The sequence below is a fragment of the Bemisia tabaci genome, chromosome 7, assembly GCF_918797505.1.
Source record: "Bemisia tabaci chromosome 7, PGI_BMITA_v3".
Lineage (NCBI taxonomy): Eukaryota > Metazoa > Arthropoda > Insecta > Hemiptera > Aleyrodidae > Bemisia > Bemisia tabaci.
In genome coordinates this window covers 6760117-6780765 of record NC_092799.1, presented here as the reverse complement: position 1 = coordinate 6780765, position 20649 = coordinate 6760117, and the positions used below count along the sequence as shown (strand labels likewise).

Below are 20649 nucleotides of genomic sequence, written 5' to 3'. Positions count from 1 at the left end.
AGTTTTGGCACATATTGCCCTTATCCATGAAACTTCAGAAGGCTGATTATTGGAATTGATAGACAAAGCTATAGAGAAAAAAGACAAATTGGAAAATGGAGCGATCCAAGTGATTGAAATGGGTGGTTATTATAAACTAAAGGTGAAAATGATGAACTAAATGAAGGTTCTCTCATCGGATGCCGTTAGTTGGTACATTACTTACCTGCCTAGTCCATGGCAACTACCTACTTCCAACTATAGGATCGCTCCGTTTTCTCATCGTCATCTTTGTCCATAGCTTTATCTATAAATTTCGGTAATCAGCCTACTGGTATCAATAACTTAAATTTAAATTTGTCTGTACTTCCGCCAAGAACTGACACGATATGACGCAGAGAAAGATGATTGGATGGAGCTAGCTGATTCATACCCACAAAGTTCTTCACGTCTTGAAACAGACCGAATGGACCGCTGGACACGGTTTCGAAGTTGAGCATTCTGATTCATGGTTCTTCAACAAAAATTACTAAAGAAAATTACTAAATTGACTCTTAACTAAAATGTTTAATGTTTCTTGACGCGTAAATTCAAACCTTCCGCTCGTGAAAACACAATGGTCCACGTACGTCAGATCGCAAACTGAACGTTACCGTGACGCTCTTTGGGATACGAAAATATAGCAATCTCAATCGTGAAAGTTTTGCTCAGCTATAGCAAATTGTTTACCCTTTGAACAATAAAGGGTGGGAAATGAACAATCTTTGATAGAGAAGCATGCCAAAATCGTTGTGGTGCGCGATTTGACCCACGTAGAGTATTGCGTTTCTTGTGACCGGGCAATTCTTTCCCGTAACCAATGTACAATTAAAACGCTCATATCCTAGTTGGTAGTTGATTTTGGTAATTTTTGTCGCGCGAATCGTGTTCTCCATGAAATTTTGAGGAGGAAACATGTATCACGTTGATTAATTATTCGTACCCAGTCTAATTGTAAAGCGCGATCGCGCGTTCTCCAAGTAGCGCCTTTGACATCGGAGAAATACTTCCAACGTTACACCGTTTTACACACACTGATGTGCAAATTGCCTACTCTGCACTGGCCGGAGGGTACACTGTGTTATAAGGCTTATTGTTTAAACCTTCACCTATGTTTTCAATTTCAGTAGTTGCAAAAGTAACCCTTTAAGTCTGAGAATAGTTTTTGAAGTAATTAACAATACTTAGGTCACCAATGTAGTTCACAGTCCGTTTGATGGGCATACAGTGGTCAAGCTTTTCCACTTTAGCGACTTCAATCAGTGAACTTCAACTGCTCGCAATTCTTAGAGATACTACCGGTTCAGCTAAAATGAGTGTTTCTCAATGTTTTAGGGTCTAAACTAAAAGGCTAGCATGCTTAGAGCCTCAAACCTTTTGGGCCAAAAAACCTCCCTTAATGGGACACATCCTTTAACGTAATAAAGGCATGGTTTTTTTTAGAGGAAAAATATCGCATTCGATACTGATATCGAAACTGCACTCAAATGCGATATTTTCTCTCTAATAAAACCACGCCTATATTACGTTGAATCTTTTTGTCAAAATGGGTAAGTGAATTCTTTAGTCTCCTGACAACAGAATTGCGATCTCAAAATTCGATAAAAAAGACGAGTAGATTAAAAAATGTAACTAATCAATGCGATATATCGCATGTCGTTTTGAAACAAAATATGGCGTCCATCAAATCACCTTAAATTCGGAGAGTCCCTTTATACTGTGAGTTAAGACAATTGGAATCCATTTCTGATTGGTTCCCGTATTTTAGGCCTCCAGAGTGTCACAAACGGGAATATAAAGATAACATTTTCTTCGATTGCAAATAGATTATAATCTGGAATAGACCGAGGAATTAGGCACGGGTTCGACAAGGAACAAACGGAATCAGAGAAGGCACGGAGAAAGGAATTTGAGAATGAGCCGATCAAAGATTACAAAAACGTTCAATTTGTGAAATCTTTATTCCCGTTTGTGACTCCACGAGGGGCTGTTGTCCTAACTCTCAGTATGAGGGGACTCTAGATGATACATCATTATTATGGATGACCACTTTATCACTCGGGTTAGGCTCAGGGTCAGTTAATAGTTCAGGGGAGAAAAAAATAGAGCTCTTTATAAAGTAAAGAGCTTTTTTTACCCTGCCAATTTGACCTGCATTAACTATTCCCTCTGTAATAAAGTTTTAACCAGAAAGACGTGTGAATAACTTTCACTGCAGGTGTCTCCATTATTTAGACTGCATTTTGCAATTGGAGCTATAAATTCTGGCTCTTCTAGAAAAACACTTCTGTGCATAGGGAAACTAATGTCGCATACGTCGCTTTCAAACCGGGCTAGAATTCATAGCTCCAACTTGCATAATGCAGTCCATTTAAATATGAATTTTTTCTCACAGCTTCACATAGTTCATGAAATCATGATGTCGGAGATCAGCTTATGGATCAGTAATTTTTGCGCTTTATATGTAGTCGATTAGTTGATTTTTTATTTATTTTTTCTTGTTAATTTATTGTCATAAAGGCAATACAACTATGTCACTACGACTATGCTAAACTAAGTATCTATTGACTTATTACTAACACTGACTTATAAGTTATAATAATAGTTAGAACGGATAATAAGTATTCCTACTTATTATAAAATTATTGGTATGTAATACCATAATTATTGCTTAAAAAGTGTAGATTTTTTATGTAGTCTACAAATTCGTAGCTTGCCTTGTTGGTCCATTTTGAGGGGTATCATCGGATGGTGGCTCATTAGCACTTTGCTGGACGCTGCGCGATACGGCGCCGGGCGTCGGGGCGTCGGGGCGTCGGGGCGCCGATCGTGTACCACCACCGCAGCGCACGGCGATCCTCCACCACGGCGACGCCGACGCCGGCATCAGTCTCATCCTCGCATCCTCGGATCCTGGCGATGCAGCTTCTGTGTCTGTGACTCCAGTGTGCTCTGCGCTCACGTCCTCGTCGCCCGCGCCGTCCGCATCTCGTCCTGTGCTCGCGCCGCGCTCCTCTTCGTGTTCGTGTGTGTTTGTGCCCCCGCCCGCTCCCTCCCGCAGTGACGCTCGTCGATGCTCCTCCGACGCTCGCGCCCTTGTCGATCAGGTCCGTAATCAGCTGCTTTGCATCTGAAAAAACTTGTATATTTTTTTAAAAAATTTTGTATTTGAGGCCTTATATGTGACAATGACGGATGTGAAAAATCACCTTTTAGAAGCACGCTTAAAAAACTGTGTTGTTCACACAGAAATTTAATATCGACGGTGAAACTACCAGACCACGTATCTCGTTTGCGGTGTTTAAAAATCTCTACTCACGTTTTATTTTTTTGATCGAGATCAAATCAATATCATTCCTTACAATTTTCACAGATATTTCTCCGCACAAAGAGGAAAAATCTCGGAAGTTTTCACGAACTGACGTTGAGTAGTTCTCTATTTAAAAAATAAAGTATGACAGGAAGTCTGCGACGTCGCAAACCGAGATACGTGGTTTGGCAGTTTCACCGTCGATATGTTAGGCTCTGGCATAATGTACAGATCTCGAAGATCACATCTCAAGTATTTTCTCAAAATTTTCTCGATGCCAAAACGGTTTTTTGAATGTGTTTCGAAAAGGTAATTTTTCACATCCGCTATTGTTACAGATAAGTCCTCATTTGTCGAAGGCAATTAGTCAAATCGTAGCTTCCCTGACGAAGGAACGTAACTCCATTCCAAGGTTGCAAAGTCAACACAAACAATTTGATTTTTTACAAGAATGTACCAGTGCAATTTTCGTCCAGAATTTGTCTGATTTTTGCATGAGATCAGAGGCAAAATCAGTGAAATTTGCAGTTAGAAATACCCATTATTCTCTAGATGAAAGTGCAATTTGTGAAGGGAAATTGGCAATATTGCAATGTAGTTACGTTTATTAGTGAGGGAGACGACGAAATCAGGCATTTTATCAAATGCCCAGGCAGAAAGTTAAATTTTGACAGTTTCTACGAAATAATATTGTAAATGTATGGCAAAGTGTTCACGGGTTTTCAATACGTTGGGAAGAATAACTCTTCAAATCCGAGAACTCTCCTTGCTCCTTCCTTTTTATATGTCTTTGACATTTAAATGTTAAAAATTTAAAAACTCCAGGTTTTATGACGAGCTGAAAATATCATGAGAAATGTGCATTCAGGATCTTAAAATCGTTTTAAAGTACTATTCTGCGCTGCATATTTTTACAGATAATTCTTTTTTACAGGAGCAATGAATTATTTTGTCTAGAATTAAGGTAGAAATTCAGAATTTCCATCTAACTAAGAATATTTAACTATTTGCCTAGGCATTTATTTTTGGAAAAAAAATTGGAATATCCAATATGTACATACGGCGTTTTTCCTTAGCACGGCAGAGTATATGACCAGATCCGTGGAGAAGGGCCTTCTCTTTCGGGATAAAATTGTTCTTAACGTTTTGAATTCCATCTCAGGTTAATGAGAAGCTGCACTGGGAAAAACAAGTTTCTTGGATCTAGATTCTGGACTTTTAAAAAATTTGACAAGAAAAAACACTCTTGATTCGGTCGGATTTTTGCTTGAATTGAGCGCTAAGAAGCTTAATTAAGCGGATTTTTCTTTGATTCAAGCAAAAATCCGATTGAATCAAAACTATTTTTTCATTTCAAATTTTTAAGAGTCTAGACTCTGAATCTAGGAGACTTTTTCCTCCAGTGAGCGGATTTTTAAGTTTATCAGACGATTATTACGGAGAAATAAAGATACTGCAATTTCCTTCGAACAGATCTTACTTTGTCTCACATTAGAATATCAAATTTCTGAGAAAGTTATAATTACAATGAGTGAAAATCAAAATAAATATAAATTATTGTGGCAGATACTTAGAATATATGTGACCAGATCTGTGAAACCTTATCTCTTGAGAGTAATTTTCCTCTACTTTTTGCAAATCCTTAAACAACGTTTTCCTACAACCTCAGAATTTGGTCTTGGAACTTCGGGATCAATATTCTCTTCAATTTTCGATATTTTAGAGTCAATTTTGCGCAAAATTTCCAGATTTTTTTCATACGTGCATTTGCAAATAGTCACGGAAGAGATTCGCCCGAAAGAAAATACCCCTTTTCACAGATCCGGTCACAAATATTTTTTGGGGAAAAATCCTTAAAAATTTTTGAACATATTTTAACTTCATCTAGATAAGGCCCGAACAAGCTTCAGGAGGGGAAATACTGACGATTTAGGAATATTCTGAAAGTATTCACAAGACTGGCGTTTATGCAAAACATGCCACTGCCCACTTCTTGACAATTTCGAGTTTGTCTGCATACATGACGTTAGTGGGTACACATTTTTGACCGACCATTTAGACTCCAAATGCGAATATATTGGTGGCCGAAGTGCGGAACCACGTATTTCCATTGCGTTTTCTTAACGTACGGCAGTATGGGTCGTATTCATAGTCGTTCCTCAACCAGCACCTCTTCTCAGGAGACTTCGTTTGGTTTACATTCTGATTAAAGGAGGTTCACAGAGAACCTTTGTTATGCATCATAAGAAGAAAATTCTTTGTAAACCTCTAGTAAAATTTAGGACCATACGGTGAAAATAGAGGACAATAATCTGCCTTCAAAAAAAGTACAAACTGTCGGAGAAAAATCCTAACATTAAGATGAACTATAAGGTAGGTGTGAACCTACAAAAATTAAAAACTTAAAAAAAATCATTAAAATTTAAATTAAAATTTACCAGAAATTTTAACATTTGCAAATTCACAATATAGTTTCCTCTGTGTGTTATATTATTTGATTGTATCGGCAAATGATTGTAATCCCTTCTGAAGATCCATTATTGGTAATGATACTAGTTTTTACTCGAGGTTTACAAAAATTGTCTATTTTAAAATCGATGTTCAAAGCCTCCTGAATTCTCTCTTAATTACTGTGTGAACCCTAAGGAAATAATTAAGTAAGGCAGGAAATCTGCAACGTCGCAAACAGAGATACGTGCGGTTTGGCTATCGATAATGGTCTCCTAAGGAGAGGAGCTGTTAAGGGATGTCAATGAATACGACACTTGGGGCCGTCCCTTAATTACGTAACGCTCTTGTTGGGAGGGATGGGTTGAGGAGAGCACTAGGCCATTTTGTTTTTACGTGTTAAAGGTTCGGTACCAACGTAAAAGTGTCACTAAGGGGGGAAGGGGGGTCAAAAATGCCGAAAAATTTCGTTACGAAAAGGGACGATCCCTTAGATTGTTGATGCGGGGCCCTTAAAATGGACGTATTTCTGCCAAACGAAACTATGTGCATTGAGGCATGAGCCCTGAGACCAATAAGAATATATGCATAACAGGGCTCACGTCATAATGCACATAGCTCCGTTTGGCAGAAATACGTCCAAATATATTGTCTCCGCTGTTATGACCACCTGTATTTTCTCCATGACCTCTTGATGACTCTTTCGCATTCTGTTTTTTTCCCCGCGACCCCGTACCCCTCTCCCTGCTCTATATCCCCCCTCCAACAAAGCGTCCACGCCTGAACGCTGAATCAGCCAAAACACATAATTCGAGCTCGAATCTAGAATACAACGCCCATTACAAACAACCATTGATGTGGAACCACGGCCAAAGGATCGCCAGAGGGCAGCACCCGAGAAAAAAAACACCGGGTAATGACTCAGTTTAAATCCACTCCGTATGCTGCCGTGTTAGGGAAAAACACCGTATGAACCTTCAGGCGTTGCCAAATTTCCTTTTGTAAAACACTAATTTCCTGGTAAACTTATGAATATTTCCCTCCCGATTTTTCAGATAATTTTGTTCGCAATTTATCCTAAAGTTCCTGATAATTTCAAAGAAAAACATTCATAACTTCCCCAAAAAATAAACGTTTTATCGAAGGAAATTTGGCAACCCTCGAATGTTCATACGTGGTTTTTCCTTAGCACGGCAGTATGGTGGTCAAGACCATAACACACTGCACCATTTAATGGACGGGGATTATCTCCCGGGGTGAAAAGCGAGACTCATCCCAAGACAAAAACCGCCCGGGGGCCCGCTAGTATTTAGTCTTTTCGTCGCCATTCTGACATAAAGACTCAACTGCACTTCGCGATGAGCCTTGTCGTCCGTAAGGCTCAATGCTTTTCCGGGCTCATCTGGAGTTGCAGTTACGTGGTTTTCATCAGCCGAGCCGAGTTTTTTCCGTGTAGTTAGTGCTTCGGATCTAATTATCCGTTACGCCTCGCGGTGGTGTACGGGAAAACGCAACAAGTCCAGATCAATTACCGGACCGTTTAGATCACGTTAGGACCATTTCGTGGGGCACTAAATTTCTGGGATAACTGTCATCGAAATTGTTTCTGCGACCTCCGGTGATGGTAGTTGCCGGTAGTCTTGTCGATAGCCAGGTCGTTAAATTAGGCCGTTTGTCAAAGAGGCACTTCGGCATCGATAAAAAATACATCTGTTTTCCCTATTAGCTGAACTATGAAACTAAAATTGAACTGGTTTTGCGAAGAGGAGCGTGACAGCCATCAGTCATGTTTCGAGAAAACTTGGAAAAAGTTTGGTTTTCTCAAAATTCTTCATAATTCTGTTCACAAAATTGAACTAATGTTCTACCATACACACCATCCGTAATATGACCTCGGTCACACGAGTACCCTGGTAAAAATTGGCGATAAGAGCTGCGTTTCAAAATACCATAGGAATTCTTATAGCCGGCTAAAGAAGGCTACCGAAAATCATATAGCTGGCTGTAGAATGCGGAGAAAATCATACGGCCGGGCTATACGAAGCGATAAAAAATTATGCAGCCGGGCTATAGTTCCTATCGCCGGGCTTTACACTTTATCGCCTGGCTGTTGCTTTTTCGCCATCGATTATAAAAGGCTATAAGAAATTGTGTAGAAATTCGTGTGCTTTGGAAATCATTAAGTTTGATACGGAACCACCTTAATATTTACAAAACACACATTATATTTTCCTTTAATACATATTTTTTTTCATCAATTAAAATGAGAATAATCCATACAGGATGTGCAAACATTTCAAAATCATGAGTTGAATAACGCTGACTCCGCCAGATTAAATATTAGAGCCTAACACAAAGCGGAGCGGCGACGCACTGGCGCCTACAAACCTAACAGGGATACTTCACGCATTGCGCAACGCGTGAAGTATCCCTGTTAGGTTTGTAGGCGCCAATGCGTGTTTCGCGCTGGCTGCCGCTGCCCGCCTGCCACGGCGCTTGAAGCAACTATTTCACACCAGAGGTATTGCACAGTATCATACGAAACTGAAGGCGCTCTAATATATTAGTAATGGCAGGCATCCATCAAAAGTACGGAGCTTTCCTCGCAAAATAAATCAAGATACTACGGCCCAAAAAGAGAGCAGTATTCCAAAAACTCACTAAGTCCTAGCATCCGTAATTAGTAACGTTTAGCATACACTTTATCGCCTGGCTGTTGCTTAATCGCCATCGGCTATAAAAGGCTATAAGAAATTGTGTAGCCGGCTATAGAAGCTATTGGAAATCTTACAGCCGGCTGTAGGTCTATGGTATTTTGGAACACAGATTCTACTGCCAATTTTTACCAGGGTAGGATCGAAGAAATTGAGCAAGAAATGAAGAAAAATCGAGGGGCCTTGGAGGACGAGTGGGATAAGTGCAGTTTTTGCTAATTTCAGAAGTATGTGTTTAAAGTTTCAAAATTACATGGAGCCTTACGGTGGAAACAAAGCTCCAGCTCACTATTTGATGCTTGAAAATTAGATTTCGGTGGTGAATTTTTCACAAAATATACTGTAGGATTGGATTTAGTTGAAATCATGAATATCTCAATTTTTCAAAAACTACACCTTGTCCCACTTGTCTCCCATGCCTCTCAGTCGTAACATTTTGGCAGATATGCCCTTCTTGCAGAAAACACCTATCGTCAGACTACTATTTTTAGCAAGTATTATGACAGCCAAATAGTATGCATGTTCGATGACACTTTTAAAACTCATAGTTAGTGTCTTACTCGTGGTTTTTTATGATTGGGAAGCACCTTGCGCTGTAAGAGGTGGCGCGGAGCTTACATCCTTTTTCCACCGATCAAATCTTAAAAAAGACTTTGGAACGCCAATTTTGGTAGAATTGCCCGGTATAGTAAGGTGTGTCCATCCTCGAGGAAGAATATTTTTGTCGAATACTCAATTTCTGAAAAGTTGGCAGTTACACTGTTAAAAATCGAGGAGTGAAATTCGGTACCGGACTCTACATAGCCCATAACCCCGAGTGATATGAATGCAAAGCGGAATTAGCTCCATAAAAGCGTATGCCACTCCCCGAAAAAAGAAGATCCCGCTCGTATTGACTGCATTTTGCAATTTGGAACTATAAATTCTGGCTCCTCTGGAAAACAGTTATGTGCATAGGGAAACTAATGGCATTATACGTTTGTTTTTAAACCGTCTAGAATTTCTACTTTCAAATTGCAAATGTAGTCCAATTGGGTAAGTCACTCGGTGCGGAAAGTGGATTCCGCTCCGCATTCATTTCGCTCGAAGTTTTTGAACGTTAAATTGACTCCGGCACAGAATATCACTCCAAAATTGTCGACAGTGTACGCCCTTCTTCAGATAACCCAATTAATTTGAAAAACTCCTGTGCATGGAAGAAAAAAGTTCGGTTCGCAATGAACATCAAAATCAATCGAGGTTCTCAGCCACAGAAACCAAAATTTGGTTCTCGAAATTTGCCGTTTCTGCGTCCGAATAATTCGAAGCCAGGGGTGCAGAATCTCCGAAACTTCCACATTTCCACGCGCCAACCCGTCGGTTTTCCACATTTTTTTCATCGGTTTTCCACAAAATTTCCCATTATTTAAAAAGGACGACCATTCTTTCTGTTTTTCGCTGACTTTCGACTATTGAACCTTCAGAATTTCACCTCCTTCCACACTTTTGGGGGCTTTTCCATACTATCACGCGGCCGCCCAGGGGCGTGCATTTTCTACACCTTCGGGTCACCTGAACCGAAAAATTTCGGTATCCAATATGAACGTGTCGTATTTAAGTCTTCAGCAGAGACAAGAGACCCTCCACTAGTATCTTGGCAATGGTAGAAGCTTTTACTTTCGGGACTTCATCATTCACTGTTGACCTACCTACATGGTTGATGGTTGGTAAAACGTGTTGGCAGTTTCGTTTGCAAACAAGCCAAAGTTAAGGGACCCTATATGGCTCATGACGTCACCCGAAGCTCATCCACCTATCCACCATACAGGTAGGTCAACAGCCGAAGTGACAGTTGTGACTGTTGCTTCCTTATAATTGTCCATGAGGAATTTTTGAGTCCTCGGAAGTAAAAGCTTCCACTTGTCGCCAAGAGGCCAGTGTTCTAGAGATATTGTGATAGTTTATTTGATTTCCAAAATACACATTACACTGTGCAACAAAAAAAAATGACAAAAATGTCTCCCGGACGAGATAAGGTGATCCTTATGTATTTTGAGGCGCTGAATCCGAATATGACCTCCGTTTTTTCCCATCACCCTCCAGTTTTCCGGAAAAGTCGATTTTACCCGGAAAAATGGCCATTTTTGGGCATTTTTGGTGTTTTTGCGACTATTACCCCCTGCAGAATGTAGGTAAAATTTTTCTCCGGTACGAGAAACGACTAATCCGATGTATTTTGAGCCGCTGAGTCCGAAAATGACCTCCGTTTTTTCCCATCACCCTCCAGTTTTCCGGAAAAGCGACTTTTCCCCCGGAAAATGAGCAAATTTGAAGTATATTTGTCATGCATGCAATTTATTTGTATAAATTTTTCTGGACCCGTGGTGCAGTCATTCTTATGTATTTTAAGCCGCTGAATCCGAATATGACCTCGGTTTTTTTCCATCACCCCCCAATTTTCCGGTAAAGTCGATTTTTCCGAGCCTAAATTTGTGTATAAGCTTTCCCGGACTCAAAGGGGATCAAAAATATATTTTAAACGTGTCCGCGACGTGCGATACATCGATTCTTATGTATTTTGACTCGCTGAACCCGAATATGATCTTGGATTTTTCCGATCACCCACGATTTTCCCGGAAAATCGATTTTCCTTGGAAAAGTACCTTTTTCGGTGTTTTTTGGACGATTTTCCTGTTGTGAGGAGTCTAAGAAATTTTCTGAGATCCTCTCTAGGTCTCTTCTGCTATATTAAGAGCAGCTGAATCCAAATTTGACCTCTATTCATCTCTGACAACCCCCCGTTTTCTAGAAAGTCCGATTTTTCAGGGAAAAAAGCTTTTCCGAACCGTCCCCACCTCCAGGGAAATTTGAAAATTTTTCCACACGTGTGATACATCGATTCTTATGTAATTTGAGCTGGAAAACCCGAATATGACCTTAGAAATTCGTTATCACCCACCATTTTTACGAAAAACTCGATCTTTTGGGAAAAATGGGTATTTTTGACCATTTACGGTGTTTTTGCGACTGTTGCTCCTTGTGGAATGTGCGTAAGATTGTTCTTAGCTACAAATTAGATTGTGCATTAGGTATTGTGAGTCCCTGAGTACGGAAATGGCCTCTATTTTTTTCTATGAGCCCTCAGTTTTGTAAAAAAGACACTTTTTGCAGGGAGACTGAGTAAAATTGACTTATTTTAGTCAGGCATGCAATTCTTTATTTAAATAATTATCCTGGATCCGTGAAGGGGGGATTCCTATGTAGTTTTAGATGCTAAATCAGAATATGACCTCAAATTTTTCCCATCACCCTCCATTTTGTCGGAAAAGTAGATTTTTCTTGGAGAACGTGTTTTTTGGTATATTTCCGAAATTTTCCCAGAAAATCGAGTTTTTCGTAAAAATGGTGGGTGATAACGAATTTCTAAGGTCATATTCGGGTTTTCCAGCTCAAATTACATAAGAATCGATGTATCACACGTGTGGAAAAATTTTCAAATTTCCCTGGAGGTGGGGACGGTTCGGAAAAGCTTTTTTCCCTGAAAAATCGGACTTTCTAGAAAACGGGGGGTTGTCAGAGATGAATAGAGGTCAAATTTGGATTCAGCTGCTCTTAATATAGCAGAAGAGACCTAGAGAGGATCTCAGAAAATTTCTTAGACTCCTCACAACAGGAAAATCGTCCAAAAAACACCGAAAAAGGTACTTTTCCAAGGAAAATCGATTTTCCGGGAAAATCGTGGGTGATCGGAAAAATCCAAGATCATATTCGGGTTCAGCGAGTCAAAATACATAAGAATCGATGTATCGCACGTCGCGGACACGTTTAAAATATATTTTTGATCCCCTTTGAGTCCGGGAAAGCTTATACACAAATTTAGGCTCGGAAAAATCGACTTTACCGGAAAATTGGGGGGTGATGGAAAAAAACCGAGGTCATATTCGGATTCAGCGGCTTAAAATACATAAGAATGACTGCACCACGGGTCCAGAAAAATTTATACAAATAAATTGCATGCATGACAAATATACTTCAAATTTGCTCATTTTCCGGGGGAAAAGTCGCTTTTCCGGAAAACTGGAGGGTGATGGGAAAAAACGGAGGTCATTTTCGGACTCAGCGGCTCAAAATACATCGGATTAGTTGTTTCTCGTACCGGAGAAAAATTTTACCTACATTCTGCAGGGGGTAATAGTCGCAAAAACACCAAAAATGCCCAAAAATGGCCATTTTTCCGGGTAAAATCGACTTTTCCGGAAAACTGGAGGGTGATGGGAAAAAACGGAGGTCATATTCGGATTCAGCGCCTCAAAATACATAAGGATCACCTTATCTCGTCCGGGAGACATTTTTGTCATTTTTTTTTTGGTTGCACAGTGTTATTTAATAGGACTAATCATCATTGAATATATCTCCATTATAGTTATTGTTCCAATACTAGTTTTCATAAATTAAGATTGTAAATTTGGAAAACCATAACGTACTGTATTTTCATAATTTTACTGATTACAGGAAGAGTTCTCCACTGGAAAAAAAAACACATTGAATCTTGAATCGAGACTCTTGAAAACATTGACAAGAAAAAATATTCTTGATTCGATCGGATTTTTGCTTGAATCAAAACGAAATCCGCTTAAATTAAGAGGCTTGGTTCTTGATTTAAGCTAGATTCTAATTGAATCAAGAGTACTTTTTCTTGTCGATGTTTTTAAGAGTCTGGACTCTAGATTCCGATGTGTTTTTTTCCAGTGTTGGATGATCTATTTTAATCAAAATGATCCGGACTCATGGAAATGATTTTATAAAAGTATCAGTAGTATTGGAATTATACAAATTTTAACAGTAATTACAATAATAATTGTAATTAAAAAAACTAAGAAATCAATTTTTAACTATTCACTCATCGTACTGTTATTCAACTTAAATTTGCGTAAGAGAGTCAATGAAGAAATTGAGAGTTTGTGTCAGAGTTCTATGGTGTCTCTTGTCACTGGTCTTTCGAAAAAATGCCTCATTTGCCACACTGGTAAAAAAACCACATTGGATCTAGAGTCCAGACTCTTGAAAACATTGAAAAGAAAAAGGACTCTTGATTCAAGCAGATTTAAGCTTAAATCAAAAAGAAATCCGCTCAAATTAAGAGGCTTGGTTCTTGATTTAAGCTTAAATCTGATTGAATCAAGAATAATTTATCTTGTCGATATTTTTAAGAGTCTGGACTCAAGATCCAATATGGTTTTTTTCCAGTGCACCCTACTTGATAGATGATTTAATGTGGGCGCGATCACCAATCCACTAATTCAGTTAGGATAAAAGAGTAGCGAAACACGAGGCCCTCAAAGCTAATGATCCATGGTGACGTCTCACTCGATCAGCCCGATCTCTCGGTCGATGGTTCGTGCCGGCGGGCGTTTTAATCGGCTGCTTTCAATATCTCACCTCTTTCCCCAGTTTTTTTGGTCCACTCCCCCGAAAAACGGCGCGCGGCCCGCGATTATCGCGGGTAATGACGCGATCATATTTTAGCATAATTAGCCGTCTGTTCTGGTGCATCCCGAATCAGCTTCAAACAGCTTATCGCATCACTGTTATCCGACCGCGGCGTCAGATTTTCGTGTTTTACGCTGAGTTGGACGGGGGAAGGGTGGTTTTATGGTGCGATCCGGCAACCCTGGGGCGGAAGTTGCCGGATGTCCGGAAAACCTGCGCGTTTCCGGTTCGGGCCGTCGCGGGCCCGCGGACGCCCGGCAAGCCTGGCGTTTTTCGAGCGCGCTCGCGGATAAAAACTGTAGCCCGGAGAATGTGGCACAAGAATTAAACTAACCTCAAATAATCTGTCCGTCATCCCGGGCAGACTGGAGCGCAGCCGGCTCGGCGTTGCCGAATCTGTCGTCTTATCGGGGAGAACAGGGGACTGATTATTGAAATTGATAGACAAAGCGATGGACGAAGAAGATAAAAGGGATATGGAGGGATCCTGTCGGTGGAAGTGATTGGTGGGGATGGACAATGGAGGTGAGTAATACACTAACTAACGGCAAGTCACGGAAGACCCGATAGTTAGTCCATCATTTTCTCCCTTAGTCTATACAAACCACCCAAACTAACCAAACGGATTGCTCCATACTTCCTAAGTCATCTTTGTCTATCGTTTTGTCTATTAATTTCAACAATCAGCCCGCTGTTCCATAGAAACAAAGGGGTGTTTGTGTCGCAGGCAAATAGTTAAATCGGGCATTTTGTCAAATGCCTGGGCAGATAGTCATATTTTAACGGTCTACAAAATTTTGTGAATTTATGGCGAAGAGCTCACGATTTTTCACTATTTTTGGAAGATTAACTCATCAAACCTACGAACTCTTTTGGTCTCTTCCTCTTCAATTGCTTCTCATATCATTAAATGTTGGAACTCCAAAAATTCCGTATTTTACGACCAGCTGAAAATTTCAAGATCAGTGTCTCTTCAGGAGCTAAAAATTGTTTAAAATACTATTGTGTGTGCACATTTTTACTGAGAATTTTTTCTTGCAGGAGCAATGAATTATTTTGTCTGAAATTAGGAAAAGAATCAAAGTTTCAATCTAAGTTAGAATATTTGACTATTCGCCTAGGCATTTGACAAAATGCCTAATTTTACTATTTGCCTGCGACATTTGCATCTTGAGGATTTTTTACCCTTTGACGTAGGTTGTTACAACCTGGCCAGCAAAATCCGGAATTCGGAGTATGAAAAATTGACCATAAAGTCCGATTTTTTTGCTTGAATCAACTCATAATATAATTTTAAGGTGATTCGATGGACGCCATATTTTGTGTTAGAACGGCGTGCGATATATCGCATCGATTGGCTCTATTTTTTCAGCTACTAATCATTTTTCTCGAATTTTGAGATCGCGATTCTGTTTTCAGGAGACTATTACACTCACCAATTTTTACAAACGAATTCAACGTAATAAAGGCGTGGTTTTTTTTAGAAAGAAAGCATTGCATTCGATACTGATATCGAAACTGCACTTTTCGTCTTTGTTTAGCATAACTGAACCATTTTCAATTGTTATATTTCCACATGAGATGGCAACCATGTTGCTCCTGCTTTTCTTTCACCTTTCGCCTCGCCTAAATCACTTCATCACCTGGCTCTGAACGAAAAGATGAGACTTCGTTTCTCCCCAGAAATCGGGCTGCTTAATATTTGGCTAAACGCGCTCTGCCAAGCGCAAAATCCAAAATCATCGACAATCGTTCCACCAGCCTGTCCTACCTCAAGCATCTATCTTATTCGCAAAAAATGGCCCCATTCTGATACTAACTAAATCATCCCAGTACCGCCTTTTCATCTTATCCGCTTAGCATGAAATAAGCTAGAAAACTCGACCTAAGCAATTTCAAATAAATATCTAATATGTTATTTTTTAGCGTGTTCAGCCAGAACTCCTTCAGGGGCCCCCAAAAACTTACAAAACTCACATGAAAGAGGATTATAGGTTTATCAGGGCGGACCACTCGAATAGAGGGGCCCCGAAAATGTTTATCAGCACCCCAGGAAATTCCAAACCATAAAACAAAACTGGTAATTATAATCTAATTGAATCTCAAAAGCTTCAATTTCATGAAAGTTCAAGTTTTAAAGAATTTCCTCAACGATCTATAGCGTTTCAGATACATGACTATTGGAGGTATGTCGTGTCCCCTCATTTATTCGCTGTGATAAAGAGCTTTTAACAGAAACTGGCTGCTCGATCAAGTTTAATGACCCATTTATGGTATCGGAATTATCACAAGTCTAAATTTGAAACCATCCACTTTACATATCCTAAATATCAAGACAATTGTTTTAATGAATTGTTACCTTTAAGCATTTACATGACTTTGCACAATATATTATGTCCTGTCGATAACGCTCTTTCAACGTTATACCTTTCATTTTAAATTTCAAAGCAAAAGCGTATACGCACGTATACTTTCATAAAATATTGGCGATTATCTGATCCCTCCGAGGGAAGCAGGTTGGCGGAGACCTCACATTAAGATCAATATTCTGCGTTCGAATCGGTATTTTCCTCGAATTATCTGCAATCTATATAGAGTGAAAGATTGAAACATGACGCACCAACTTATTATCGTCGTCCCACGACTTAAAGGCGTAAGTTCAATTTCACGTAAACCCTGATAACCAGTGCATTATACGGACGATGGGACTCATCTAAAAGCGCAGTTACGCTTTTAGATCAGCGTATTAATAAGTTATGGGGCCTCATAAGCTTTCCAGGGCTTTCCTCCCATTACGCAACCACAACAAAGGCATGATGTTGCCGCGCCAAAGAAAAACGCCGTATGATCGTTTAAGCGTTGCGAGATTTCTTCCAATAATACAACATATTTTTATAGTACTTGTAAATTCCCTCCTGCAAGTTTCACAGAGTGATAGGTCTGTTGCTCCCAAGAAATACAGCCGACGAAGTAGATATTTTAAATGTAATATCACATGACTCATCTTGGGCGTATCGAAAAATGCCAAAAAATTGCGTTTGTACTCCACATCAAATTTTTACCAAATATACTACCTGATTTGCAAAATTTGAATTTGCGATTTGACTATTGATTCTTACGTAAAAGTTCGCGAGAAACACGATGGTCCCAATGGTTTCCTCTGAAATCAACTCCCAAACTCAAAAAAAGCTCTCAACTTGAGGCCAAAATGGAGGGGATATCCCACGCTATCCTGAGAGTCCACGTCTACATCAAGACAAACTCTCCATGCAAAGATAGGGAGCCGATACATTAGCTGGGTTGCCGTGTTTTCAGTTTGGAGTCCCCAAATAAAATGTGCAGCCCTGTTAATGTATTTGCTCCCTATCTTTGCATAGAGAGTTTGTCTTAATCCCTCCATTTTGGCCTCAACTTGAGAGCTTTTTTTGAGCTTTGGAGATGATTTCAGAGAAAACCAGTGGCGCCATCGTGTTTCTCGCGAACTTTTACATTAGAACCAACAGTCAAATCGCAAATTCCTCACACATGCAACATCTCCATTATTAGACAGTTTTAGCCGTTTGAAATTTTCAGGAAAATTGCACTTGGCGAGGGAAATCTCGCAACTCCAAAAGGTTCATCGGACGTTCCTCCTCGGAAGAGAAGAGTGGCCCGGGGCAGAATCCTGAAATCTGCCTCAAAGGCATCGTCCGATCGGTATCGACCCTAAGCGCCGTCGGACGGCGGTCGCGGGTTCAGTAAACTGATAAATGCTCGATTTTGACGAGTTATTGGTACTACGCGAAGATGTAGTGGCAGGCGGCTCGCTTTATGGATTCCGCGAGAGGTCACTGACAGAAACATACGGTGCATCCCAGTTGGTTTTCTCCTCCCCCCCTCCCCACGCCGCCCGCTCCCCGCTCCTGCCGCGACTTCCTCTCGTTTTTCTCCTTTACACGCCGTGAGCAGACGTGTTTTTTCTTTCTTTGTTGCTTTTCCCCCTTTTTTCGCTCATGCTCTAACGACCCCACTTTGTTGGTCGACCTTATCCTCGTTAATCGGTTCAGACGCGGCGCAGACTGGGATTAAAGACGGTTACACTCCAGCCCTCCGAATGCCTTGCTCCATCGCTGCCAACTGGTTTCATGCCGGCTCCTTGACATTGTGATAAGAGAAACGCAACACACAAGCTGAATTCAACAATACAAGAAACCTGCATAAAAAATGGACATGACGAGGTTAAAATTGTGAACGAGCACAGCCTTTTGTCTTCTTTATCTAAAGCTTTGTCTATCGAAATAAATAATCAGCTTGCTGCGGTCTGATTGTTGAAATTGACAGACAAAGCAGAAATAGGGAGTATTAAGCGATCCTATTGGTTGAAATTGTTGGTTCGCACAGACTACACTGGAAAAAAAAAACACATTGGATCTGGAGTCCAGACTCTTAAAAACATCGACAAAAAAAGTACTCTTGATTCAATCAGAATCTAGCTTAAATCAAGAACTAAGCCCCTTAATTTAAGCGGATTTCATTTCTATTCAAGCAAAAATCCGATTGAATCAAGAGTATTTTTTCTTGTCAACGTTTTCAAGAGTCTGGACTCTAGATCCAATGTGTTTTTTTTCCAGTGTAAGAAATGGAGGACTAACCATAGGGTCTTTCGTGAGTGGTCTATTACCTACCTATTCTGTCCATTGCAACCACCCGCTTCCTCCAACAAGATCCCTCAACTGTACAACACCATGTCACCAATTTCGAGAAAAAACACTTTCCAGTTGGCTGATTCACGTATATCGTTGATTCAAGGTGATAGGGAGACCAAAGAAAGTATTTTACGATTGTGGATGTCTCCATGTCAAATATTTTTAAAAAGTTCTTTGATATTAAATGTGAAACTCAAAATTTAAAAATAGTTTATTCATTTGTGCTCATCTGTAGGTTTCAAATACCAAACAATGATTTTTCGATCCGTTGGCACGGCCTGGAACCAAACTGAAAATGCTCCTTTTTGGAGACTTAAACGCATGGGTAAGAAAGTAAGCAAGAATACCCTGCAGATTTGGTCCGATCGACCGGTTGGTTTACGTATAATTTCCTGATTTACCCACAGGGGCGTAAGTAGAAAAGAATGTAGAGGGCTGATTATTGAAATCGATCGACAAAACTTTGGACAAAGGATACAAAGGGAAGATGGAGCGATCCCTTCGGCGGCAAAGGTAGTTTGGAATGAACAGAGCGAATAGGCAATAGACTGACGAACGACAACCCAAGAGGAACTCTATAGTTAGTCCATCGTTTCCCCGGCTGTGTCTAACTATCATCCGTTTCAAACAATAGGGTGGCTCCATTTTCCATTTGAATCGACTCATGCGAAAACTTCCGTCGCACAATACAGGTAGGGTTTCATAGTTGCAATGGTTTTTTTTGCCCCACGACGCTGATTAATAAAGTAAATCTCTGTTGTAAACCTTTAATTATACTTACGGGATTATTCATAAAATTGATGTACATTCCTGACGTCTTAAACCATCATGTACCTTTAAGTTACAGCGGGATCGTCTACTCAAATTCTGAAACACTGCGTTGGACATCGGACGTTTTCGCATACGCCGATTCATTTGTCCTCTTTATCTATAGTCTTGTCACTTTTTTATAGAGAAATTGTTGGTTGAATCCGTCCGAAAATTTCACCGAATTTTATCGGCAGCACGAAGAAAATTCATTGAAATTTTCGGACAGCTTTGTTGAACAATTTCTCTGTAAAAAAATAAAATGGCGGCGGAAATCTACACGTCACATGGCGCTTGTGATACTTTGGCCGGAGGGTGACGACGTTTTCTCAACAACAAATTGTTCGTGATTTTCATCCATCATAATTTTTTTCGTGAACATTTCCACGGAATGCTGGCAACGGAGGTTAGCGCATCCTCCGCCAGATCGCGTCGCGTCGCCGCAGTGGCGCGGCTCACACTCGTCCGATTTCCATTCGGAGCGAGGAAGAATCATAGAGTACATAGAGTCGTAAAGTAAATGGGAGAGCTGGCGCCATGTTCTGCTCGACGAGTTCCGAGCCCGGTGTGCGCCGAGTTCGGGTCACTTTTTCGATACATTTTCGATCCAAAATGGCGGTGTGGAATACATGGTGATTCCTATCTCCTTCGTTGTTGTTGTTGTTGTCATCGGATGGCCGGGTACCCGTGTATCGCAAACAATCGATTATGTATCGAAAAAGTGACCCGGCGTCACACAGGAGTCTCGGAATTCGGGACATGGAAAATGCTTAAAAGTGGCGCCAGCTCTCCCAATTACATTACGACTCTATGTACTCTATGGGAAGAATCGATACAGCGAAACGCGGCGCATGTTTTATTGTGTGTTTACACTTTACACGGGCCCGTATTTCAGAGACCGCTGCTCTTTTCATTACGGGCGGCCGCGCTGCGCTACGTAGCGCGTTGCGTACCGTTCGAATTTACCGGTAGGCCCGACACCGCCGTCGAGTAGATCATAGAGGCCGCTTACAGAGTAACTTGGGGGAAATCTGGGCGCAGAGTGCAGCATTGAAGTCGTCGCGTCGCCACGGAGGTTCACTGACGGAACGGCAAAAGGCGAGGACCGTTTTTCTCATGATTCCTCCCTGAGTTCTTCATGTGCAGCATACGCTCTCTGCACTTTGTGTCTAATGTGGAAGTCGATAGATTAATTCCA

General features: G+C 40.5%; 1 protein-coding gene across 2 annotated transcripts in view; it reads left to right on the top strand.

Annotated features, from left to right (window-relative positions):
- The first annotated feature begins 2861 nt into the window (after positions 1-2861).
- LOC109032652 (uncharacterized) overlaps positions 2862-20649 on the top strand; it is a 99271-nt gene continuing 81483 nt past the window's right edge. For both annotated transcript variants that reach the window (XM_072302476.1, XM_019044896.2), the window contains exon 1: positions 2862-3125. The gene's annotated coding sequence lies outside the window, so the exon portion shown is untranslated. The remainder of the gene's footprint in view (positions 3126-20649) is intronic.